Below are 26,584 nucleotides of genomic sequence, written 5' to 3' on the forward strand. Positions count from 1 at the left end.
TCAAGATTGCCGGGAGAAATATCAATAACCTCAGATATGCAGATGACACTACCCTTATGGCAGAAAGCGAAGAACTAAAGAGCCTTTTGATGAAAGTGACAGAGGAGAGAGGGAAAAGTTGGCTTAAAGCTCAACATTAAGAAAACTAAGAGCATGGCATCTGGTCCCATCAGTTCATGGCATATAGACGGGGAAACAGTGACAGACTTTATTTCGGGGGGTTCCAAAATCACTGCAGATGGTGACTGCAGCCATGAAATTAAAGAGAAGCTTGCTCCTTGGAAGGAAAGTTATGACCAGCCTAGACAGTACATTAAAAAGCAGAAACATTACTTTGCCAACAAAGGTCTGTCTAGTCAAGGCTATGGTTTTCCAGTAGTCATGTATGGATGTGAGATTTAGACTATAAAGCAAGCTGAATGCCAAAGAATTGATGCTTTTGAACTGTGGTGTTGGAGAAGACTCTTGAGAGTCCCTTGGACTGCAAGGAGATCCAACCAGTCCATCCTAAAGGAAATCAGTCCTGAATATTCATTGAAAGGACTGATGTTACAGCTGAAATTCTAATACTTTGCCCACCTGATGCAAAGAACTGACTTATTTGAAAAGACCCCGATGCTGGGAAAGATTGTAGGCAGGAGGAGACGAGGACAACAGAAGATGAGATGGTTGGATGGCATCACCGACTCAATGGACATGAGTTTACTAACTACGGGAATTGGTGATGGACAGGGAGGCCTGGTGTGCTGCAGTCCATGTGGACGCAAAGAATCAGACACAACTGAGCAACTGAATTGAACTGTGGGAAAAAAAACACTAAGATCAAGAATACAGCGATACAGCAGGGGGCGGGGTGGGGGGGAGATATATGGCAGAAACCAACACGATATTGTAAAGCAATTATCCTCCAATTGAAAATTTTTTTAAAAGGATAAACAAAAAAAGAACACATGCCCAAATTTTACATCATGGAGACTAAGACTAGAAAATACCCTGATATTCTGTTGCCTCCTTTTTTGCCCATTAGCTGAGCCCTGATCAACCTCAGGGCCAGAAGCACACTCAGAACCCATCTTAACGTATTTCCTCAAAATACCACTCCAGAAAACGGGAAATAGAACCAAGAAAGAATTCTTTGCCCCCACCCCTGCCGCTGATATCTCCCATTTATCTTGTATCTGGCCTGCACTGAGCTACTCACCATCCTGAAGTGTGCCAGACAGCTTCAAGCACCTGCACCTTTGTTTCTTCTGTTTCCTCTATCTGTAGATATTTTTGTATCCTATGTGGCTCTACACACAAAAAATTCCACTTTTATGAGGCAAGTCCCATTCATATCCTCTAACCATAATTAATTGTTAATAGCTGTTCCTTTATTTCAAGAGTTCCAGCTAGAGGGCCTGAAGGATCAAGAAGAAAAAGTTTACCAAATAATGAAAGTAATCATTATATATAACATATATATATATATATATATATATATATATAAATAATACATTTCAGCCCAAACACAAAGCTGAAGAGGAAAATAATGATGAGACTTATGAACTAGAATTTCTTTCCCCATTTTGTTTATAAAGCTGTAGCTTCTACTATAAATATATAAAAGTTTAGGGTAAGCCTGGATTCCTATTGTAAAATGTAATAAGGAGAGAAATTCAAGCATAATATCACTTTGTTTTGAGCTATAAAAACTCTATCAAGGCAGAACACCTTACCTTACAAAAGTTACTTCAAAAGTTAGCAAATATTCCTATTCAGTCATTCCCACCCTGGGCCGACACCCAGAATTTTAAGAGGAACTTTTGAAGGATATGGATTTCTTGGCTTCATTCATGGCCTGTGAGCCAGCATTTTAGGGGAGTGGGTCCAAGAATCAGTATTTTATAAAGGTTCCCCTAGGTGAACTGAAGAACAACCAGGTTTACTCTCTTAACTGATGGTTTTAATAATTGTCTGAGCTGGGCATATCAGTAAATGTTCTTTACAAGGACACATCAATAAACATAAGCATTGGGGGTCACAATATCTGAATTCCATGTATGATGTCAGTTTCAGGAAAGATACAAGCACCAAGTTTGCATTGTTTGCTACTTTGGCATTGTTGTGATGGGGGGAAAAGGACTGGAAAAAGTTTTAAGTCTCTAACAAATTCCTAAAGAATGAAATGTTGACTGAGCTTAAAAGAAATGTTTCATGGCTGTCTTCAGTCTAAACAAGAAAATATTTGGGGGCAAAACTTTGTTAAAATTCACTTTGACTGATTTATCCAACCGTGAATAAAGACTGTTTTTTCACACTTTAAAAGGCAGTGTGAAAGTCTGTTTTTCTTTTATTTTTCACATGTCAATCACCAAAAGAGCTTAGTTTATAAGACTTTGGTTATATGATGATGACATCTTCTTAAATGAGAGAAGAACTTGGTTATGTTCAAAGAAATAAAAATTAATAGTAATAGAGTTTCTAAAAATTAGAATCCCTGCAGATCTAATTTACCGCTAATTTGGGGCTAATAATTCATACTGTAAAATAAAGGGAGATGTGAACCTAGTAGGCTCCATTAATTGGATGCTTTCTGACAATTCTCTAAGTGTTACTCTATGGGTAATCTATACATACCTGGTGATTAGTCCAGTGTTAATATGTTCTCTTGCGTGCATGCCACAGTGGGAACCAAGGACTCTAGGGATACAAGTGAATCCTTAATGAGCCTTAATCAAAAATGATAAATGCATTTGACTTCTCACATGTTAAACTTAACATAGCCTTAAGTGTGGCTGGTAGGTTATAAGAACACCAATATGCATTGAAGGAGAATATTTGAAATTGTGTTGCAAATCATACATTTTCATGAATCTCCTTTCTGGGCTCTTTTGTTGTATTTGAGAAGTAAGCTCAGAGGCAAAAATAATACACCAGTTTCCTGAGTCCAACCAATAAAAATAGACTTTAACTGTCCCTATAATGTGTCAATCTGCCTTTTAGGCTATGATAAATTTGACAGTACTCAGGAAAGCTGATCTCAAAACCATGGCTGTGCTAAGCATGAATAATACTACAATACTGAAATTCTTTTGGTTCCTTACATAAGAATTCACAGCTCTCACAATGCATGAATATGGTTTTTGGAGTAAAGGTAAGTTGCAATACTCACATTCAGCTGGGCAGCCAAGCAGCCCTGGGCTGTTTTCCATCTCTGCTCTGGAGCTGTGTAGTACAGATCATGTCAGTAAAGAGAGGACTTACTGGGCCGGGTTTGTATTTTCCAAAAATGGCCACATTAGTATTTCCAGTCCCATGTGCTCTTGTAGAACTTGCTACTTGCCCATCAAGGGATAGAGTTCATTTTTCCTTTCTTCCCTTGACGAACAGAATGTGAAGAAAGTGACCTCTGTGACTTTGGAGGTTAAGTTAAGAAAGTTGACACAGCTTCCACCCAACTCTCTCTTGGGACACTCACCTTTGGAACCTGGCCACCATACCGCAGGGAAGATGAGCAGCCGTATGGAAGGGCCACATGGAGGTTTTCCAGCCACAGCCCCACGTTGGTCCCAGACAACAGTCAGCGTCAGCTACCGGACACGTGAGTGCCCTTCAGATGATTCTGCCTTCAGCCTTCCAGTCAACCCACCTGATGTCCAGTAGAAAAGAGACAAAATGTCCCTATCACACCCTGACTCCACCCCTCCCAAACTGCAAATCTGTGAGCAAAATAAACACTATCATTAAGCCACAGGAGTGGTTTGTTTTGCAGCAACCAGAATACTTATCAAGTATCTTGATTCTATTTCATCTTTTGTCAACAGTTGAAGTCACTTTCATCAGGAAAGCAATAACTATTTAACAATGATTCTATCTACAATGATTCATATATTATGGTAACTGCTGTTTGTCTACTATGCATTTGGTCACTGTTGGACTGACATCATATGAGACAACTCTGTGTGTGCAACTTGGACAGTGAATAAAATTAATTTTTAATTAATTAACTAATTAATTTTTAATTGTTTTATTAAGAAAATAAAATTAATGAATAAAATTAATTCATACTCATGATTCAAAATTCAAACTGTACAGATTTTTAGTAAAGAAAAAGCCCCATTTTGTTAACTTCTTCTCAAACTCACATCTTTTTGAGGTAACAATACCAAATCCAGTGTGTATCCTTATAGACCCCTTTCTGCTTTTCTTTACCTTTACACATACGCACTCACTCACTCATAAATATGTATCTTGGACATCCCCTCACCACCACCCAGAGATGATGGTTTCTTTTTAGCATGTTGTTAAAGCACTGTCATACATAATATTGATGATAATTATGATCAGGACATATGATAATGGTTGCCATGCTTGAGTTCTTTTGTGCCAGGTAATATAGAACATGGAGAGACTGAAATAGGCAAATATTAAAAACCGGAGCTTTTGTTTCTAGAAAACTAAATCTTGTTAAACCAGCAAGGACCATGTTGGTCTTTGCCAACTGATTCTCCTCCAGCACTTAGGAAAGTGTCCAGCACATGGACGACTCTCAATAAATATTTGTTGTATGACCAAATTAATTAAAGTTTTCACCACAAGCTCCTGGCAAACTTGATTCCAGCATGTGCTACAACCAGCCCAGCATTTCTCATGGTGTACTCTGCATATAAGTTAAAAAAGCATGGTGACAATATACAGCCTTGACATACTCCTTTTCCTATTTGGAACCAGTCTGTTGTTCCATGTCCAGTTCTAACTGTTGCTTCCTGACCTGCATACAGATTTCTCAAGAGGCAGTTAAAGTGGTCTGGTAGTCCCATCTCTTTCAGAATATTCCACAGTTTATTGTGATCCACACAGTCAAAGGCTTTGGCGTAGTCAATAAAGCAGAAATAGATTTTTCTGGAACTCTTGCTTTTTCGATAATCCAACAGCTGTTGGCAATTTGATCTCTGGTTCCTCTGCTTTTTCTAAAATCAGCTTGAACGTCTGGAAGTTCACGGTTCACATATTGCTCAAGCCTGGCTTGGAGAATTTTGAGCATTACTTTACTAGCGTGTGAGATGAGTGCAATTGTGCGGTAGTTTGATCATTCTTTGGCATTGCCTTTTTATGGGATTGAAATGAAAACTGACCTCTTCCAGTCCTGTGGCCACTGCTGAGTTTTCCAACTTTGCTGGCATATTGAGTGCAGCACTTTCACAGCATCATCTTTTAGGATTTGAAATAGCTCAACTGGAATTCTATCATCTCCACTAGCTTTGTTCATAGTGATGCTTCCTAAGGCCCACTTGACTTCGCATTCCAGGATATCTGGCTCTAGGTGAGTGATCACACCATTGTGATTATATGGGTCGTAAAGATCTTTTTTGTATAGTTCTTCTGTGTCTTCTTTCCACCTCTTGTTAATATCCTCCGCTTCTGTTAGGTCCATACCATTTCTGTCCTTTATTGAACCCATCTTTGCATGAAATGTTCCCTTGGTATCTATAATTTTCTTGAAGAGATCTCTAGTCTTTCCCATTCTAATGTTTTCCTCTATTTCTTTGCACTGATCACTAAGGAAGGCTTTCTTATCTCTCCTTGCCATTCTTTGGAACTCTGCATTAAAATGGGTATATCTTTCCTTTTCTCCTTTGCTTTTCACTTCTCTTATTTTCCCAGCTATTTGTAAGGCCTCCTAGGTCAGCCATTCTGCTTTGTTGCATTTTTCTTGGGGATGGTCTTGATCCTTGTCTCCTGTACAATGTCACAAACCTCTGTCCATAGTTCATCAGGCACTCTATCAGATCTAATCCCTTGAATCCATTGCTCACTTCCACTGTATAATCATAAGGGATTTGATTTAGGTCATACCTGAATGGTCTAGTGGTTTTCCCTACTTTCTTCAATTTAAGTCTGAATTTTGCAAACAGGAATTCATGATCTGAGCCACAGTCAGCTCCTGGTCTTGCTTTTTGCTGACTGTATAGAGCTTCTCTATCTTTGGCTGCAAAGAATAGAATCAATCTGATTTCAGTATTTACCATCTGGTGGTGTCCATGCTTAGAGTCTTCTTTTGTGTTGTTGGAAGAGGGTGTTGATTTAACTTATACACAAAGCACATCATAAGAAACGCTGGGCTGGAGGAAGCACAAGCTGGAATCAAGATTGCCAGGAGAAATATCAATAATCTCAGATATGCAGATGACACCACCCTTATGGCAGAAAGTGAAGAAGAACTAAAGCGCCTCTTGATGAAAGTGAAAGAGGAGAGTGGGAAAAGTTGGCTTAAAGCTCAACATTCAGCAAACTAAGATCTTGGCATCTGGTCCCATCACTTCATGGCATATAGATGAGGAAACAGTGGAAACAGTGACAGACTTTATTTTTGGGGGCAACTGAACTGAACTGAACACATGTACTGTGGGAATATACGTACATGCACAGACTTTATTTTTTGGGCTCGTGGGAGATGAGGAAGAAAGTATAAATAATGAAACCATGTATAAAATAGATACACGTGCTTCAAAGCGCTTAGCTCCGTGCTCTGTGACGAACTAGATGTGTAGGAATCAGGGCTGGGTGGGAGGGAGGTCCAAGAGGGAGGTGATCCATGTATGCATATAGCTGATTCACTTCGTTGTACAGCAGAAATGACATTATAATACAATTATACTCCAATTAAAAAGTATAACTATGCTTTAGAGAAAAAAAAAAGATAGGAATCCAGGCTTTGTTTTCTGTCAGTGGAAGAAAAATCATACCTGCAAAGCGGCTGCCACCAAAATTAACCAACTACCCAGATAAATATAAGCAGCTTACACATTTTAGGCCTAAAAGACCCAAGCAGCATGATAATGATCAGATCGGTGACAAAAGCATTCCTGGAGAGCAAAACCATGGACATTATTTAACCATCATAACATGCGCCAGGTTTCAGATCACTGACAATAATTATGATTTGTAGAATGATAGATGTCAGCATGGCACTTCCCCAATTCCATCTCTCCTTAAAATACAAATGCTTCCCAAAGTAGATTTATCTTTTCAATTAACCTCCTTGTGGGCGCCAAGAAATTCTTTTGGGTTAGGCTGATAGGAAGGAGGTGAATGGTGGTGGTATCGGTGTTGATTTACTCACCAGTTATTATTTAGGGCTGGCTCCTTCCAGTGCTGGGCTAACAAATGAATATTTAGTTGAATATTCTTTTTTTTTTTTTTTCATCTTTTTCTGAGTTTTGAAATTTCAGGAAATGTTGAGAATCCCTGTTTGGTTTCTATGAAAAAAATTACAGTATTATAAATAATGGTGTGGCTTTTGTGAGAGGCATACTCACCACTGAAAAGTAGATATCCTGTGATTCCTTGCTTCTGAGACATACCATGAATTTTCAACACTGAAACATGCAGCCATCATTCTTATAGTATTTCCAAAATCAAAGGCACTGGGAAAATGCAAAGAAGTCAGGAGGAAGCCATGTATTCCTCTGTAGAAATAAAAAACAATAAAATTAAAGGAATGCCTAAGAAAATTTTCGGCATGCCATGGCTTTTGCAGGTCAGCAAAATAAATTATTAAGAAATCTTAAGAGTGGAAAAAAAAATCAAAGCAAGGCACATTGCAAAAGTGCAAGAGTGAGTCAATGTTAGTAAAAAATCTATTAATATAATTCACTAACTTATAAGCCAAAAAAGAAAAGCGACTTTCTTCTCCTTCTCATCCTACCCCTCTTCCCCTTCTGACCTATTCAGCCCAAAAGCCAGCATCCAGGGCCAGGAATAAATGGGTGTAGATTAGATCTTGAGTGCCGCGAGAAGGGCAAACACAGGGAGGCAGCAGTGGTGCTGAACAGAAGATTGGTTTTACACAAGAATTTTATCACATATGTCACGCTCGTAAGGATAATAAAGGTCAGATTTCTTACTCTCAGAGGATGGATATACAAATGTGCAAAGGCAGAAAACTCAAACTATTGAAGTAAAAGTATCACTATAAAGTCATGGCATTCCATATATGGATGGATGGATAGATACAGATATTAATAACATAGAGAACCACACAGATGTAAGAGAGTGTACATATATAGGAATCTACATATATTCTTTAGCTCAGTCCACTGAGAGGGGTGTGAAGCAGTGAAACCCTTCAAATCAGAGTGAATTCCTTAGAGATCAACTCTTGGTTTCTAAGTAGCATTTTCTTCTAAGAGGAACCAGTCTTTCTTGGGAAAATGACTGATTCTAGGGCTCAAGAAAGCAGAACACAAACTGGAGCATTTTGTTACACCAGAGAATCATTTGGAATCACTCACAGCATGAAGGGGATATGCTAAAAGGATATAGATGCCAATTTGAGAAGATTCATGGGTCAAATCTAGGGTAAACTGACATCAAAAAGGTAATTTTAGTAACAAATCATAACATGGCAAATTAAATGCTAAAACATGGGTTCATACTAATAAATGAATACAACTTTGACAATGAATGGATTTTTACACTCTTCCAAAGTAACTTTCCATAAAAGAAAATTATTCAGAAGGGAAAGGAATAATACATTTATAGGAGAGAAACCTAACAGGTAACACCTTAATCACCTGGTCAAATTGAACATCATTGGTAATGGGACAAATCAAAATCATGTATCACCTGATAAGATACAATGCAAAGAACACAGTATTCCTTCCGTGAGATTTCCAGCTCTGATGCATAAGCTGAATGTAATCATGGGGAAATATCAGACAATCTAAAATTGAGAATAACCTACAAAAGAACTGGCCCATAATTTTCAAAACTGTCAAGGTCAATAAAGCCTAGAAAAGACCGAACCACTGTTCCATATTGAGGAGACCAAGGGGACATAAGTAAGTGCAAATACAAATATTTTCTTTAATAACAGCTTTATGAAGATAAAATTCATAACACAAAAATTTCACCCTTATAAAGTACACACTTTGATGTTCTTTTTACTATATTCACAGAGATGTGCAACTATCACTACCACTTAAAAACATTTTTATCACCCCAAAAAAGAAGCCTTGTACCCAGTAGTAATCACCCCTATTCCTTCTCCCAATATCCCCCAGTCCCTAGGAACACTAATCTACTTTCAGTCTATGGATTTGTCTGTTCTTCCCTTTCATATAAATGGAATCACATAACATGTGATCTTTTGTATTAATATAACAACTGGCTTCTTTCATTTAGCATAATATTGTCACTCAGAGGTAGAGCATATGATTGCACTTCATTCTTTCTTTTGGCTGAATAAAATTCCATTACATGGAGATAACACATTTTGTTTATTCATCAATTGATAGACATCTGGGGTTGTTTCCATTTTTGGACTGTTATGAATAATGTGGCTATAAACATGTGTATACTTTTTTTGTATGGGTAGCATGTGATTCTGAACTGGATATTATCGGGATGTGGTTGGGACATATGACAGAACTTGAATGGAATCTACATATTAGATGTTAGTAATGTTTCAGGGTTTGGTTTTGGTGGTGGTATTTTGATAATGCAAGAGAATATTTCTGGTTTGTAGGAAATATACACAAAGATACTTGGAGTTTGTGAATATTATGTCAGCCACAAACTCTCAAATGGTTCCAGAAAAATAGTTATTTGTATTATACTCACAACTCGTCTCTAAATTTGCAATTGTTTCGAGAGAGAGAGAGAGCTCACGAGGGAGAGACCACATTCATATAAACAGATGCTAAAATATATTTGATAAAATTCAGGAATTATTCTTTTAAATTGTAGAGATAGTTGAATAAATTGACATTTACTTAGCAAATACATATTTGTTTTGATATATATCTCAAACAAAAAGCCAGTATCATGCTTAATAATTAAGCATTAAGGTATTCCTATTAAAGTCAGAAACAAGGATGTCCATAATCACCACTACTATATACCATTGTCCTTCAATTTCTAGCTAGCACAGTAAGACAAAAATAGATATGAAATTCAAATATAAAATGAATGTGAATGTTTAGTAAGCTCACCAGTTAAATAACACATGCACAGAAAAACATAATTTTTCTATAAATCAAGAATAATCTGATAGAAGACTTAATCCAGAATGCATCTACTTATAATGAAATAAAAAGCCAAAAAGCAAATAAACTGAGAAAATTGGGGGAGATAAATATTCTTTGCACTAAAATAACTACTCCAAGCCATCAAGCCATTAAGAAAAAATAAAAATGCCCTAATAGAAAAATGGAAACAGGTATGAAAAGTTAATTCTCCAAAAGAAGATGGCAATAGACAAGTGAAAAAAATGTTCACTCTCACTAGTTATTAAAATGCAAATTAAAATAACAAAATATTACTTGGTTTTGTTCTAAAAACTGTCAAAAATTTTTATGAGTGCAAGTGTGTAGAGAAATCGGTATTCTTGCTGTTGCTGGTAACACATCCACATTAGTACCGTATTTCGAGAAGACAATATGACTTATACAAACTAAACTTTAAATATTCTGTCTTTTAGTCCAGTAATTTCACTTCTAGGAATTCACCTTAACAAAAAATCTTGACTCACAGACAGAAAACAAACTTAGGGTTACCAAAAGAGAAAGAGTGCAGAAGAGGGATGGATTAGGAGTTTGAGATGAAAGATTTATACTACCTTATATAAAATAGATAAGCAACAAGAATTTACTGTATAGCCTCAGACGGTAAAGAATCCACCTGCAATGCAGGAGACCTGGGTTCAATCCCTGGGTTGGGAAGATCCCCTGGAGAAGGGAATGGCAGCCCACTCCAGTATTCTTACCTGGAGAATCCCATGGACAGAGGCGCCTGGTTGGCTAGAGTCCATGGGGTGGCAAAGTGTTTGATGTGACCAAGTATACAGCACACACATAAGGAACTATATTCAATATCTTATAATAACTTATAATTGAAAAGAATCTGAAGAAGAATATATATATATCTACATATATATATATAACTGAATCACTTTGCTGTACAAATTAAACTAACAATATTTTAAATCAACTACTATTCAATAGAAAATTTTTTTAAATTTAGATTCATGGATGTTTATTAAAGCATTAATCATAATGACAAAAAAATTCATAACCTAAATGTCCAACAGCAGAGGACTGGTTGACTAGTCTATAAAATTTTGATATGACTAAATATGCAATTAATAAAAATGTTATGTGAAACATGTTCACAGAGGACAGTTCAGCTCTATTGCAAAATGCCATCCACAATACATATGCATCCCTATGCATAAAAACAATAGGTTTATACATATCAACCTGTTAATAATGGTCATTTTGCTTGTTCACATTTTCCACTTTTCCCAAAATTTATTTCTATAACCACAGAAGTCACCACATCTTCTTTAAAAAAAAAAAAAAAGGTCCAGAAGTGTTAGATAAGTCAATAACACCCAGTGAGAAAAAAACAGAGCTTTTTCTTTTTTAAAACTTTTCATCTTGTGTTGGGGTATAGCCGATTAACAAACCATGTTGTGATAGTTTCAGGTGACCAGCAAAGGGACTCAGCCATACATGCATAAGTTGTCCATTCTCCCCCAAACTCCCCTCCCATCCAGGCCGCCACATAACATCGAGCAGAGTTCCCTGTGCTGTATGGTAGGTCCTTGTCACTTATCCATTTTAAACATAGCAGTATGTACATTTCCATCCCCAAATCCTCAGCTATCCCTTCCCCACATCCTTTTTCCTAGCAACCATAAGCTTGTTTTCCAAGTCTGTGAGTCTTGTGAGAATAACAGGGCTTTTTCTTATCAACCAAGTTCATTCTAGATCTGAAGTCTCAAGGAACTGCCAACCAACCACAACTGAGGACTCTCTGGAAGAAGTGGAGGTAGGTAATAAGTCCACTTTACATTTTGATGTTTGGGCAAAGCTTGGAACATTGTGTTCAGCTAGGAGAGGTACACTTAAGGTACACAGTTTTCTGGAGAGTCTGGTTTTCTCCCTCTGGGAGAGAACCAGAGGGTTCTATGATTAGCAGCCAAAGGAGATGAAAAGCTTTAATCCATTGAAAAGAAGAATTAAGGGGAAGACATAAAATGCTCTTCAAATTTTCCAAGTGGCTGTCATGAGAATGGGAGATTTGATTCATTATCCTAGTGGTTCCAAAAACAGAACAAGGACCAATGCACAGAAATTTCCCAGATAGTATCTAGGGACAAGAGAAAACTGTAAGATGGAAGATGCTGTCTAACTCTCCAGCTTCTCCATCCCCTTAGGCTTCCAAAGTCTTCTTTTGCTACTCCTTTTCCACAACCTACTGAATATCCATGTTAATAATTTGTTCCTAATGGCAGAAGACCTAAGGGTGATTTGTGATAGAGTTGTATAATATGCATGCAAATTAATGTAATCTGATAAACGATTATATTCCATATTGGTGGAAATTTATTGGAGGAGGAATCCTCCTAAAATCCATTGACAGGTAAATGAGCATGAATGCAACCATGTATACTCTCCTTGAGCCCAATGAATGAGAACAAATCAAAAGCTCTGAACTTCCTATCTGATTCTCATTCATCTCATTCATCAGTCCTACACTCGAGATGGCAATCTTAGGCTGCCTTCCCATCTTTCAGACTACTGCCGAGGGAAAAATGGCATCCTGCCTTCCAAGCAGCACCTTCACATTATTAGTCCTGTCCTCTGGGACAGCCCTGTTAGAGACATGACCTTCCAACTCTCCATTGCTGATAGTCCAAAACTTCTAACAATAGTGGAAACATAACCAGACCTCAAGCATAAGACAAGAACCAGAGCATTTAATGACAACTGGATCTTAAATGATGGGAAAATTAGACTTCACTTCCCTGGTAGCTTTTTCTTCCAGTCTCTCAGCTCACAATCCTTTATCCTGTGGAATAACCAACTGCCTCCAGCACTCCATAAACACAAGCCTTTCCACACCTTCCTGTTACCTCCATCTGGAATGCCCTTTAGATTTGTTATTGCCTGGATAACCTCTGCCCATCCTTGACTCGGCTCAGGATGCATCTGCTCCTCCAGGCAGCCTTCCTTCAATCCCAGGCTCCATGGCATGCCTCCTTGATGCATCCCGTTTGAACCTCCACTGCATCATCTTAGACCAAGTGCTGTCCAAGAGAAATCTAACAGGGGTCACATATATTTAATAGCACAGTTTTTAAAAATTAAAAAGAAACAAGTGAAATGAATTTTAAGTATTTTATTTAGCCCAGCATATCTAGGGCTTCCCTGGTGGCTTAGATGGTATAGAATCTGCCTGCTATGCAGGAGACCTAGGTTCAATCCCTGGGGTTGGAAAGATTCCCCTGGAGAAGGAAATGGCAACACACCCCAGTATTCTTGCCTGGGAAATTCCATGGACAGAGGAGGCTGGCAGGTTATAGTCCACAGGGTTGCAAAGAGTCTGACATGACTGAGTGACTAACACATACACAATCCAGAATGTTATCAACAGGTAATATCATACTAAAAATTATCTATTAGCTATTTCACATTCTTTTGTCATTTCAAGTCTTCAAACTCCACTGTGTTTTTCACATGTAGAGAACATCTCATTTCAGACCAGCTACATTTTAAGAGCTGAATAGTCACTCGTGGCTAGTAATGACTGTGCTAGACAGCCAAACCTTAAACTGAAATAATCTGCTCATGGGTTTGCCTTTGCTACTGGAAGACAGGCCACTCAAGGACAAGGTCAGTTCCTTGCCTGTGGTTTCATCAGTGTTGCATCAGGGCCTGACATACACTGAGAATTCAGCTAATGTTTGCTAAACTAAACTGACCTGAAGGTATTTTGAGAGAAGGTGGAATTTTAGCAGCTGCTCAAATGAAGAGCAGCTTGTGTGTACTTATAATAATAATGGTGATAGGAAGAATGGCTGCTATTTTGGTCTTGGACCTCATGTTCTATGCTTTTTAAATATATTATTTAGTCCTCACAACCCCAGGTACTAGGTAGCCTTATTACCTCCACTCTCCACTTTATGGTTAAAGAAAATTGCCCCAAATCATACTGTTATTAAGTGGAAGAGCCAGGACTTCCTGAAATAGTTACAGAAAAACAAAGAAAACAATACACACACACCCCATAATAAATACAAAGTTGAAAGAAAATAAATGATATTCACAGATGTGATAAACCTACTCCAATAGGTAAACCTACTCTCGAATCTCCTTTACCAGCTTCACCACCATCTTTTTTGGGGGTTTCATGATCTGCTGAGTTTTACCTTATATAGGTGTACCTCTTTCCATGTTCCCGAACCAGCTCTTTCTGATTTAAAATCACATATCTTTCAAGATCGCCTTCTTAGCTGCTTGCATTCTGCCTGTCTTGTCAACATGGCAGCGCTTTTCACAAACTACTCCAGTGAACAGTCGGCTTTCTCAATGCCTAAGCCTCTCCCAGGGTATGGAGAGAGAGTGGGGTATAAACTGTTTTCCTCCACACACTTCCCCCAGAGGACCCCTCCGCCTCGCTCACATGGCCTGGGGCGAGGAGGGTTGGGAGGGCGGTGAGCCCTCACGGCTGATGGTGCTTTGTGTAAGGGAACTAGGCTGAACTGTGCTTAAGAAAAATGATACAGATTTCCAGTTTTGTGTGTGAGTGTGTACAAAAATTCCATTATCTCTAAACCACAGGAACCAGAACCACATCTGGCAAAGGAAATAAAGCTGGAGACGCAAGAAAAGAAGAGATTAGGAGAAGCCTTGAAAGCAGGCCGCCGCGTTTAGATTTGATGTGGTGGGAAATAAAGATCCCTCGGGGGTTTCTGAGCAAGGGAGTGATGTGATGAAAACAGTGATTAAGGAAGATGAAATGCAAGTGGGACAAATTAAATGGCGGGACGAGGATCTGGCAGGAGGCAGTCACCCGGGTTCTGGGAGACAGAGACAGTGAGAGAGAAAGCCAGGGGATTAGGAAAGGCAACCGTGATTCTCCATGAATGAACAGATGCCATCCTGAAGTCACTTTACTACCACGTTACCTCCAGCTCTTTATGCTCTTACCCTATTTGGAAAGGCAAAAACAAACCCACGAGGAGCTGAGTGTTTTCATTAAAATGATGATAAAATTTCATCTCTGTGAATGTAATGGTTTAAATGTATGTGCACCCTGCTGAGTAAATGGGCTTCACTGTGAGCCTGTGGAACAGTTAGCGGGGCCGAAATGGAGCTCAGAGAAATTGATATTAGGCCTTCATTCACAGAATAAACAAATACGGTGAAAACAAAGCAGTTTTTTATGGAGAAAGATAAACATCATATGATATCACTTATATGTGGAATCTAAAAAAAATCATACAAATAAACTTATTTACAAACCAGAAACAGACTGAGACACAGGAAACAAATTTATGATTACCAAAGAGAGGGCGGGATAGGAGCAGGAAGGGTAAATAGGAGTTTGGGAATAAGAGGTGCACACAGTTATATATAAAACAGATACATAACAAAGTCTGACTATATAGCACGGGAAGCTACATTCGATATCTTGTGATAACCTATGATGGAAAAGAATCTGAAAAAGAATATATATAATATACAATGCTTTTCAAGTGTGGAGCTGGAGAAGACTCTTGAAAGTCTCTTGGACAGCAAGGAGATCAAATTAGTCAATTCTAAAGGAAATCAATTCTGAATATTCATTGGAAGGACTGATGCTAATTCTTTGGCCACCTGATGTGAAGAGTCAACACATGGGAAAAGACCCTGATGCTGGGAAAGATTAAAGGCAAAAGGAGAAGCAGGCAGAAAAGGATGAGATGGTTAGATAGCATTACTGACTCAATGGATACGAGTTTGAGCAAACTGTGGGAGAGAGTGAAGGACAGGGAACCCTGGTGAGTTGCAGTCCATGGAGTCGCAAAGAGTTGGACACAACTTGGAGACTGAACAATAATATATATATATTATATATAAAACTGAATCACTTTGCTGTATACCTGAAATTAATACAACATTGTAAATAAACAATACTGCAAATAAAAAAAAATCCGTTAAAGCAGCCTCTTTTGGACGTAGCCCATAGGACAGAGTACACTTGGCTGTCCCACAGGGGCAGTCCCAGCCACGAGTGCCCCGAACTTATTGCCCTACAGGACTCTGAAAGCATCCTTTCCAAGTCAGATTCCACAGTGTTAGAAATCCATAAGGAACTTGGGTTAACCAACACTTTTTGCCAATGCCCTATACCCTAAGTCATCATGTGGTCTAATACTGGCTGCAATTTTAAAGGGTCCAGAGATGCAAACGTTCTTTTCATTCAAGTTTAGATCTGGAAAGAGACTTGAGAACATCTAAACCAATAGTTTCAGAATATTTTTGAGCTGCACACAATGGAAATACAATGGATAAATATTGAAATGGGCTCCTTGGGTTGGGACTGTGGTAAAAGGCCCCAAATTCCACCTCCTCATTCTCCTCCTTTTGCTCCCCTAAATCCCACTCTCCCCACAACTTACACACATTAGAACAGAACCTGAAGTCCTCCTCAGGACTTTGGGACTGAAGGGAAAGTAGTCTGCAAAACACTGAAGAATCTAGTATTTTGTTTTATTTCGACTTCTGGTAACAGATGAAAAAATTGAAACCTAGAAAGTGAAAACAGAACTTTCATTTCCAGCCACTAAATAACTCAAAAAGCTGCCTCTTAGAAACCCCTAGAATGCTGGCTATATGCAAATATTCATTTAAATGCATCGAATGAACTCACAAAGGTATAAACTCCTCAATTTGAAAATGAGTATAACCTATGACCCAGCAATTTCATGGCAAAGTATGTGCCCCAGACAGTATGGAGATGCACTACTGGGTCATGGAATTACTTTAGTAAATTGCAAACAGCCTATTTTTTTTTTTGTATGTGAAATAGACTAAATCAAACTGTATCATAGCTGAACAGACAACAAGAGTGTTATTTTGAGGAACTTTTCCCCCACATACAGTGTATACACAGATACACAGAAATGTACACTTGTATGTTCTGGGTTTCCATGTAAAGTGTATGCTTTACTGTGGGTATAGACAAAACATTTTTGAGAAGCTTTTGTATGTTAGAACAGAAAATGAACAAGAACACTGGTCAAGAACATTGCTTACCATAGTGCAAAATTAGAAACAATCTAATTACTTATCAACAGGAGAATGGAGATAGATAGATAAACAGGTGGACTGATGTCTGTTCACAAATCATTAGAATATATACTAGTTAAAATGAATGAACCAGAGATTTGTTGTTGAAAGCTAATGCTAAATTCATTAAAAAAGCAAGTTGCAGAATATGTAGATCAAGTTTAAAGTTTTAAAACATGCAAAACAGAGTACCCACTGTTGAAAGATACATGTGTATACAGAAGTAGTACGAAAGATGTAAATTCAGGACAGTGTTAATCTCTGGGGTGGGAGGAAGGGAATCTGGGATAAAGGAGGAATCCACAAAGAACTAGGTCTGACATGAACTCATCCCAATGTTGGGGCTGCTTAGAACTCGACAACACACACAGTTTTGTTATTGTATTCTCCATAATTGTTGTTGTTGATTAAAAAAATATTTTGTAAGTCACAGATACTTACCTGAGACCAGATGGCTGATTGGTGGGATCATCTGGAAGAAAGCTAGGCAGGACCCTGAATCTGATTTCCAGTTCAGTCCTCTTCCCACTTGGCTCCCAAATGAGGATCTGTTTGCAAATGAAGGATTTGCATCATTTTGGTGTGAATCTTAGCAACTTATTTTTACCTGAGAGATACTGTTCCCTCCAGTCCACCAAGGCCACATTTGCTCTGACTAGAAATAGCGCAAAGCATACTTGTTCTGTGAGGCTGAGCTGTTGCTTCATAGCCTGTCACTTGGCTCTGCTTTCCAACTTCGCTCATGCGTTGAAACAAAACACTGAGCCACTGAAAGGTCGGTAGAAAGATGATCTAAACATGCAGAAAGTATCAGCAAAAAGAGAAAGAAAAACAGAAAGAGGAGAGGGAAGACTCAGCTGCATGTGAGCATCTAGACAAAGTCAGGAGTCACCATCAAATTAAAGCCAGAAAAAAAAAAAATTAAAGTCAGAATACTGCTAAGGAGCCATCAAACACACAGAGAAGGTTGTTTTAGAAGATGGAAAGAACTTGAAATAATAGCATTTCATACCTTTCACAATCTAATACACAGTCTAATGGGAGGGGGTTTATTAACATTTTTTCTAGTCTATTTTAAGACAAAAACGAAAAGACAAATCATACCTTGGCAATGGCTGGAGAGTCTTATGCAGAGATTTATTATGCTTCAGAAAAGTTCACGGCAGTGGTTTTTATCATTGGATCCTTTATACTCTTCAAGTTACATAAGAGGTTCTTCCTCCTTTTCATTTCTAAGTGTAACTTCTGGGTCAGCTCTAGCTTTTTGAGTGCATAAGCCAGAGCTTTCTGCTGTTCAAAAAGAAGATAACTCTTGCAGTAGAGTGCCAGGAATACATCTTACTCTGGAGTTAAGCATTAAACTGTATGGGGATATGTTTTTAGATGCTTCTCACCCTAGAATGCCTGTCTGTTATCATGAGCTATGAAAGTATTCTTTTCAAGACTTCCCTGGCAGTCCAGAGGCTAAGATTCCACACTCCCAATGCAGGGGGTCTGGGTTTGATCCCTGGTCAGGGAACTAAGATTCCATGTACCACAACTAAAGATCCTTCACACCACAATTAAAATTTGGAGCAGCCAAATAGCTAAATAAATTTTTTTAAAAAGAGAGAGAAATTAATCTTTTCATACTGCCGGAGAAAATTCAGACATGTGACAGAATTCCTTCTGTTGTCCTGAGAGCAAATGTAACAACAACTGACATTTACTCAACATTTACTCTTCTAAATACCTGACTTCATTTAGTCATTACCACTTTCTCAGGAAGACACTACTGCTACCCCATTTTGTAGATAAGAAAATTGAGATACTGGAAGGTTAAGTATAATAATATCCTTCAGGTCACCCAGAGGAAGTGGTAGGGCCAGGATTTGAACCCAGCCAGTTGGTTCTAATAGCCTGGGCTTCTATGCACCACTCTGTCAAGGAGGTGGTATTTAAAATAAATGAAGGTGGTTATTGAAATGACAGCACCAGGTTATGTTACAGCCAGGAGCCTCTGCTTCAGATACAGGAACTTTAAGAGGGAAGTATTTACACACCAGTGAAGGTGACACCAGAATCCTTTCCTTACGGCTCGTAGCAACCTAGAACATTGGCTTTGGGGCTCCTGTGTATTCTACCCCATCTAAGTTATGGCTAATTTCTGTTATGTTCCTCTGTCCCCAGAGAATGCAAGTAGTGATGGATTTGGAAATGATATTAGATAAAAGTCAGGAGGCTTAAGCTTGAGTTCAGTATTGCCACTTACTAACTAAATGGATGCATTTTCCTCATCTGTGAAATGAGAAAAAGAATGCCTGCTCTATAGGGTAGTGAGAGTGGGGCCAGACAGAGGCAAGGAGAACTGTGATCGTACACTTTTCACATTGTTGGCCCAGGAATTCTTTTCCTCTTGTTTCATGAGTCAAAGCAAAACAACAAAATGATGTAAACAGTGGTGAAAGACCCATGTGGATACCCAAAAACTTTCTATTGTAAAATTAATTTTAACTTTGGTTAAGTCATTTTTCCTTTTTATTTCTCATCTCTTAAGAGGAGGGATATTGATCACTGAAATCTCTTCCAACTTTAATATTTTGTGATCCATTTCATCCTAGATCTAGGAGAAGCAAGCCAGGGTTTTTACTTATTTTTAAAATTTATTTATTTTCAATGAAACAATGATGAATATTTTTAATGATAAAAGGCATAATTTCACAAAGAATATAGACATCTTACACTATTAGACAGCTTAACAGCAAAAAACCAAAGATACATAAGGCAAAAATCAGAAGAAATATAAGGGAGAAGAAAAAATATATAGTCATAGACATACTAACATTTCTCTGAGAATATTTTATCAAGTGCAGAAAAAAATAAGAATAGGAGCATTGTGAATGATGTCATTAATTTAAATATAATAGATTTATATTTAATTGATTTATATAATCATATCCTACACAAATACATACAAAATTTTTTATCTCACATGTTATTATTAGAAAATAATGAGCCAGGGTTTTTAAATGATAGTTTGGCTACTTGCAGTCCACCTTACCTCCTAAAGTGAACACATGCCTAACATCTGATCAGTCATATAGGATCCATGAGAAAATGTGACAGCTCTAATAATTAATTGTTCCCAAGTTCAAGTGTTAAGGAGAGTTGAATTCTACACCGGAACTAGGTGGATATCTGGTTTAGCTGGCAACCTGCTAGAAGTAGGGGTGGTGGCATTCCAGCACTTTCGTTCTGGGTCATGCCAGACATGTAAGAAATGCCAGATAGGATAACCTTGGAGGCTGCTTCAAGCCCTATGATCTCATGTGACTGCTTCACTGATAAGTATCACTTGAAAATGATGCTGGGTATGACCAGCTGTAGCAAGCTGGGAGCCAGAGCCAGGTCTTTCCACAGAAAGACACATCAAATGTGGCCAATGTAACTCGAGGAAGTGACTGGAGCATGGTCTTGAAGCAGCTTCATGCCAGCTGAATGGTCTGCCAGCCCCTCCAGGGAAGGGCCAATCCATTTCAGAGGAAGCCAGCCCCCCAGGGAGCCTATGTGGTGCGCTGAGAACAATGGTCCACTCATCAAGGGCAAGGGCATGATCAGTCACTCCAATCACAGTCTGTTACCCAGGCTCCCTGCCCCCAGCCATCCCATCCTGGCCTGAAGCAGATGCTGGGAACAGTCACCCCATCAGCAGCCTCGAGATCCATCACAATGCCCGCGAGCTGAGTGGCGGGAATGGTCACAATGAGATAAGCATGGGTGGCCTCCGGAATCACCATGCACTGGACACCCATTAATAATTCAGTCTGTGTGTCCAGCCCACCATGCTCACCCTGCCAAGGGCCTCTGCACTGGCCATTCCCTTTGGAAAAGCTTGGTCTCTGGGTCTCATATAGCTGCACCTTTATGCAATTCAAGTTTTATTTCCAGTGTTACTTTCTTAAGTCTTCTATGCTCACCCCCACCCAGACTCTCTACCACAACACTCTGTTTTATATTTCATATAGCACTTCTCACTACTTGGAATGATTCTGTTCATTTACTTTTCTGGTTTATTATCTATTTCCCCTTTAGAACGTTAATTTAATGAGAACCAAAATCTCCTCAATCTTCTCTAATCTATTCCCAACATGTAGAAAAATATCTAGCAGATAATAAGGGATTGATAAAAAAAATTATTAAAACCAATGTATGAGTTAATGAGCTAATTCCATCTAGGACAGGTGTGTCCTGGTGCCAAGAAGGTTCCCCTCACTGTGCTCTGCCACGGTAGTAAGATTTCAGGGCTCCAGGGGAGATTTCATAGACACCTCTAAATATGTCCCCATTTCCTGAGCTATCTCTGTCTTCTCCCCCATTAAAGCTCTGAGAATCACTCTTTGATCTGGAGGAACTGGCTCCCAACATCTATAGTTATCCTATACAACTTTTTCACTTAGGAATGATTTAGGTTGCAAGTAACAACAATAACAATCTAATATAGTGCACTGCAATGTCAACAAATGGATCATTTTCTCAAGAACCAATCGAGAGGTATTGAGTCTGGTGTCAGTGTGACAGCGCTATTATATAGACCTCTTGGCTTTCTCTCCTTTAAACCCCCTACTCCTAGGATACACCTTTCATCAGGGGCTTGTCATATCTCAGTCATATCATGGCACCACTGGGCATCACGTCTGAACTCCAAAAAAGGGGAAAAACAAAGGGAGAAAAAGCCATGCCATGTGAATTTGTTGTTTCTTCTTACTGGGAAAACAAAAACTCTCTCAGAATCCATACCCAGCCCTTTTCTATTTACATCTCCTGCCCTAGTATCCGGTCTTAAGGCCATCTGCAGACCAGTTCCTGACACAGGGCAGTGAGATCACAGTGACTGGTTTAGACTGTCACACCATATCTCCTGGGGCTGGAGAAGGGACCCACTTTCAACGAGATCAAGATGTTGCCACATGCTCCTGAACCATCAGATACATAATAACTAAATGGCCTTAGAGTAAACATTTCACCCAAAATCGGAGCTGAGACTCTGGGAAACTAAGAGTAGAAAGCAGACCCCTTGAGCCATCAAGCTTCTGAACTTTCTGAAGATTTGACTCTTCCAAGAGTTTAAATTCCATCATATGCTCAAGTATCTACCCAATATATTCTTTTTTCCTTAAGCCAGCTCAAAGATTGTTTCTGTTATTCAACACCAAAGGGTCTTTGTTACAGGAACATCTAAACACCAGCATCCAGCAAGGCCAACCAGGCGGAATGGTTGCTTCAGGGTGTCAGACATTCCACTTCCATCCCCCTCAGGAAAGGCAGCCCTTTAGATCAAACACTCTGCTCCCCTCAAGGTGACCCACCTGCTTAGACATTATGTCATCAGCCTGATAACTTCCTCCTCTTCACCTTCAGACTATATTTGCTAAGGTCCCCAGTAGACAGAGAGGCTTGCTGGGTACTAAAGGCCTGCCTCATGACAGAGGGACGGGGTTTGTGCAATAACAACCATGCTAACTGGTGGAGATGTCACATCTCACATCTATGGTATCAGACCTTCTGATTATGAGCCCAGTACTTTTTTTTTAAGCTATCTGATTATCCAGGACACACACACACACATACTCATACTCTCTCCCTTTCTCTCACATGTGGTTGTGTTAGCCACTCAGCTGTGTCCAACTCTTTGCGACCCCATGGGCTGTAGCCCGCCAGGCTCCTCTGTCCATGGGATTCTTCAGGCAAGAATACTGGAGTAAGTAGCCATTCTCTTCTCCAGGGGTTTTTCCCAACCCAAGAATCAAACCCAGGTCTCCTGCATTGTAGATGGATTCTTTACCATCTGAGCTATCAGGGAAGCCACACATACACACACAAAACAGTCATCTACCCCCGCACAGTTAAGAAAGATCTTCATGAGTGAAAAACCTGGCTAGGCTATTTTAGTACTCCATCTTTGCTAATCAGCCACAAGGAATATTCCGCGGAGATTACAAGAATTGTGAGTCACTCAAGTATCCAGTCTTACTCTGGTGGCTCAGACGGTAAAGCATCTGCCTACCATGCAGGAGATCCGGGTTCGATCCCTGGGTCGGGAAGATCCCCTGGAGAAGGAAATGGCAACCCACTCCAGTACTCTTGCCTGGAAAATCCCATGGATGGAGAAGCCTGGTAGGCTACAGTCCATGGGGTCACAAAGAGTCGACTGAATGACTTCACTTTCACTTTTCAAGTATCCAGAGAGAGAGAGATCCCTGCAGCTCTCTTGCTATATTACCTATAAACTTGATCTAAGTTCTTTTATATTTTGCCACACCACACAGCATGTGGGATCTTAGTTCACCAACCAGGGATTGAACTCCTGTCCCCTGCACTGGAAGCACAGAGTATTAACCACTGAACCACCAGGAAAGTCCCACCAATTCTTTTCCCGTGTATATATTTCTTTGACTTAAGCAAGTTTTGTACAAGATTTCTCAAAATGTGCTGCCTACGTCTTACAGGTTTACATGAACAAATGGTTCCCTGCTCAGAAGACTTTGGAAACACCTGACTAAAGGAAGCTCAGTGCTGCTTCTTGCAAGATGTTGCCAAGCCTTCAATATTCCAATATGCATGATGATAACTAAAAGAGGGATGCAGTGTGTGGCATCTTCCAGATTTCTTTAACCACTAAAATTTCTTCCTTGGTGTATACTGAAAGGCTGGTGATGCAATAGATACGCTTTGGTAAACTGCTAGAAGGGAGAAGTACAGAGGGAAAATTCCAGAAACGAATACCTCTTTGGCTCAGACAGTAAAGAAGCCACCTGTAATGCAGGAGACCTGGGTTTAATCCCTGGGTTGGGAAGATCCTCTGGAGAAAAGAATGGCTACCTACTCCAGTATTATCACCTGGAGAATTCCATGGACAGAGGAGCCTGGCGGGCTACAGTCCATGGGGTCACAAAGAGTCAGACACAACTAAGCAACTAACACTTTCACGTCACTACCTCTTCTAAATACCAAGAGGCAGAGTCTAAGAGTTGGTGAGGTAGGCCATGTGCAGATTTATGTGCAGCCCTATTGGATGTCAGTAGATAGTTAGAAATGCCACTTTATCTGCTGTTCCCAAGTTCTACATTACAGCGGCCAACCTGGGTGGAAAGTCTGAGAGACAGTGTACTTGTGTTCTTGGGCTGATCATGTTAATGTTATGATCAGAGGATCATCAGGTTTCCCTCCTTCAAAATGAGGATGTTAGGCCATGTGAGAACAGGGAGAATGTGGTTGTTACCAAAGAGTTCAACACCCCATTATTTTTTTCTGTTCTGACCTTTAATAGAAGCAGTTTTCATTAATGCAAGGATAAGCAAACCACATTGACCTTGGTGATATGATATATGAACTAAAAACTTCTAAAACAAATTTGTCTTATTTAAATCCACCTTTTCTAAATGACCACTTGATAAAACCTAACAAAAATAACCTGTCTACCAATGTGCAAACATTTTGCTAAGATATCTGGTGCCACTTGGGCTGCTTTATAACCATCATAGGCTTTAAGCATCCCTACACTGACAAAATGATTTTAGGAGAATTAAATGGCAGGATTGGCAATTGTTCTGCCAAAGCTTTATCAATAGGACATCTAGAAGGAAAACTTACTTCCCTGGAAGCCTTTTTGCAGGGACACAGAGACCCAAATAAAGAGGAAAATAACTGCACAAATGCATTTATCAACACAATGTCATGTTATAAACTGCAATTTATAAAATAAGTATGGGAGAACCTAACACTCTAATTCTAAGGTTCAATAATTTCAGTGATGTAATACAAATTTCATGACTTATCTTTATCCCAAAGATGACTATTTTCAGGCTTTATTAATAAGGATCCTTACTATCTGAAATTTACTTTGACCTTATATTTCATCTAAATTGAATCATTTGAAATGTCTGAGAAAATACAAGGTTCAAATCACATCTCTGTACCCTACCTCTGTGAAAAATAAAATGGTTTTCTTTGCATCCGTGGGAACAAGAATATTAAATGGCACGTGGTGTAGTAAGGGTGAAAAATACCTAACAAAGGCATCAAAAGATCAAGATTTAAGTCTGTCTTTAGACAACTATTGTTATGAGTTGAACTGTGTCCCTCCACCAAATTAGCAACTTGGAATCCTAAGCCCTAGTATGTTAAAAAAAATTGACTTTCTTTTGGAGATAGGGTCTTTATAGAGATAATCAAGTTTAAATGAGGTCATGAGGTCATCCAGTATGAATGGTGGGCTTCTAAGAGGAGGAAATTTGGACACAGACACACATAAGTGGGAATGTGGTGAGAACAGATATGGAGAAGATCGCCACTGATAAGCCAAGGAGAGAGGAAGCCTGGAATAGGTCCTTCCCTCACAGGCATCAGAAGAAACCACCCCTGCCAACACCTTGGCTTTCGACGTCTAGCCTCCAGCACTGGGAGAATACAGAAAATACATTTCTGTTGTTTAGTCCAGTCAGTTGTGGGTGCTCTGTGACAGAGCCCTAGCAAATGAATACAGCTGTGTTCTTAGCCAAGTCTTCTAATATTTCTGTCTCAGTTGCATCATCTATAGCATTAGGAGGTAGATGAGCTTTGAAATTGCTTTTATCTCCAATAGTTAATGATCAAGGATGAAGGAAATAGCAACCCACTCCAATATTCTTGCCGAGGATATCCCATGGACAGAGGCGTCTGGCAGGCTACAGTCATGGGGTCACAGAGTCGGACTGAGTGACTAACACTTTCACTTTCAAGAATGGACACAGACTCTCATCAGTTCTTCTGAGATGTAAACATGCAGCATCTTCTGAGAAAAGCTTTCCCTCTTGTCTATAGATCAGTGGATTACAGACAAGCTGACATCATCTTTGATAATCCTGTCTGGTCATCCTAATTCATATTTAGGTAATGACTCTGGGAAGCAAAATAAGGAAGAAAGGAGGATCAAAAAAACTCTAACGAAAGGCTACAAACTTATAAGCTTATATCTTTCTTCAAGAAATTCATCATTTGTTAGTGGGAAGCTGCTGTATAATGAAGGGAGCTCAACTCGGTGCTCTGTGATAACCTAGACAGATGGGATGGGGAGTGGGAGGGAGGTTCAAGAGAGAGTGGATTTATGTACACTTATGGCTGATTCTGACCTTATGGCAGAAAGTGAAGAGGAACTAAAGAGCCTTTTGATGAAGGTGAAAGAGGAGAGTGAAAAGGGTGGCTTAAAACTCAACATTCAAAAAACTGAGCTCATGGTATCTAGTCACATCACTTCATAGCATATAGATGGGGAAACAATGGAAACAGTGAAAGATTTTATTTTCTTGGTCTTGAAAATCACTGCGGATAGTGATTGCAGCCATGAAATTAAAAGATTCTTGCTCCTTGAAAAAAGCTATGACAAACCTAGATGCATATTTAAAAGCAGAGACATTACTTTGCCAACAAAGGTCTGTCGAGTCAAAGCTATGGTTTTTCCAGTA

At 39.2% G+C, this 26,584-nt stretch overlaps 1 long non-coding RNA gene across 7 annotated transcripts in view; it reads right to left on the reverse strand.

The window, feature by feature from the left end:
• The window catches only part of LOC122453009, a 54,999-nt gene that overhangs the window by 17,566 nt on the left and 10,849 nt on the right, over positions 1–26,584 (reverse strand). For 4 of the 7 annotated variants that reach the window (XR_006272909.1, XR_006272904.1, XR_006272907.1 and 1 more), the window contains exons 2-8: positions 18,210–18,392; positions 17,547–17,653; positions 7,106–7,451; positions 3,461–3,631; positions 3,155–3,360; positions 2,620–2,682; positions 1,202–1,400 (exon numbers count right to left, since the gene is read on the reverse strand). This is a non-coding gene — a long non-coding RNA (uncharacterized LOC122453009). Of the gene's footprint in view, positions 1–1,201; positions 1,401–2,619; positions 2,683–3,154; positions 3,361–3,460; positions 3,632–7,105; positions 7,452–16,435; positions 16,600–17,546; positions 17,654–18,209; positions 18,393–26,584 lie in introns of those variants that run through there. The other 3 variants (XR_006272905.1, XR_006272908.1, XR_006272906.1) reach the window with 3 other exon arrangements.

Source organism: Cervus canadensis, chromosome 14, assembly GCF_019320065.1.
Source record: "Cervus canadensis isolate Bull #8, Minnesota chromosome 14, ASM1932006v1, whole genome shotgun sequence".
NCBI classification, from domain to species: Eukaryota; Metazoa; Chordata; class Mammalia; order Artiodactyla; family Cervidae; genus Cervus; species Cervus canadensis.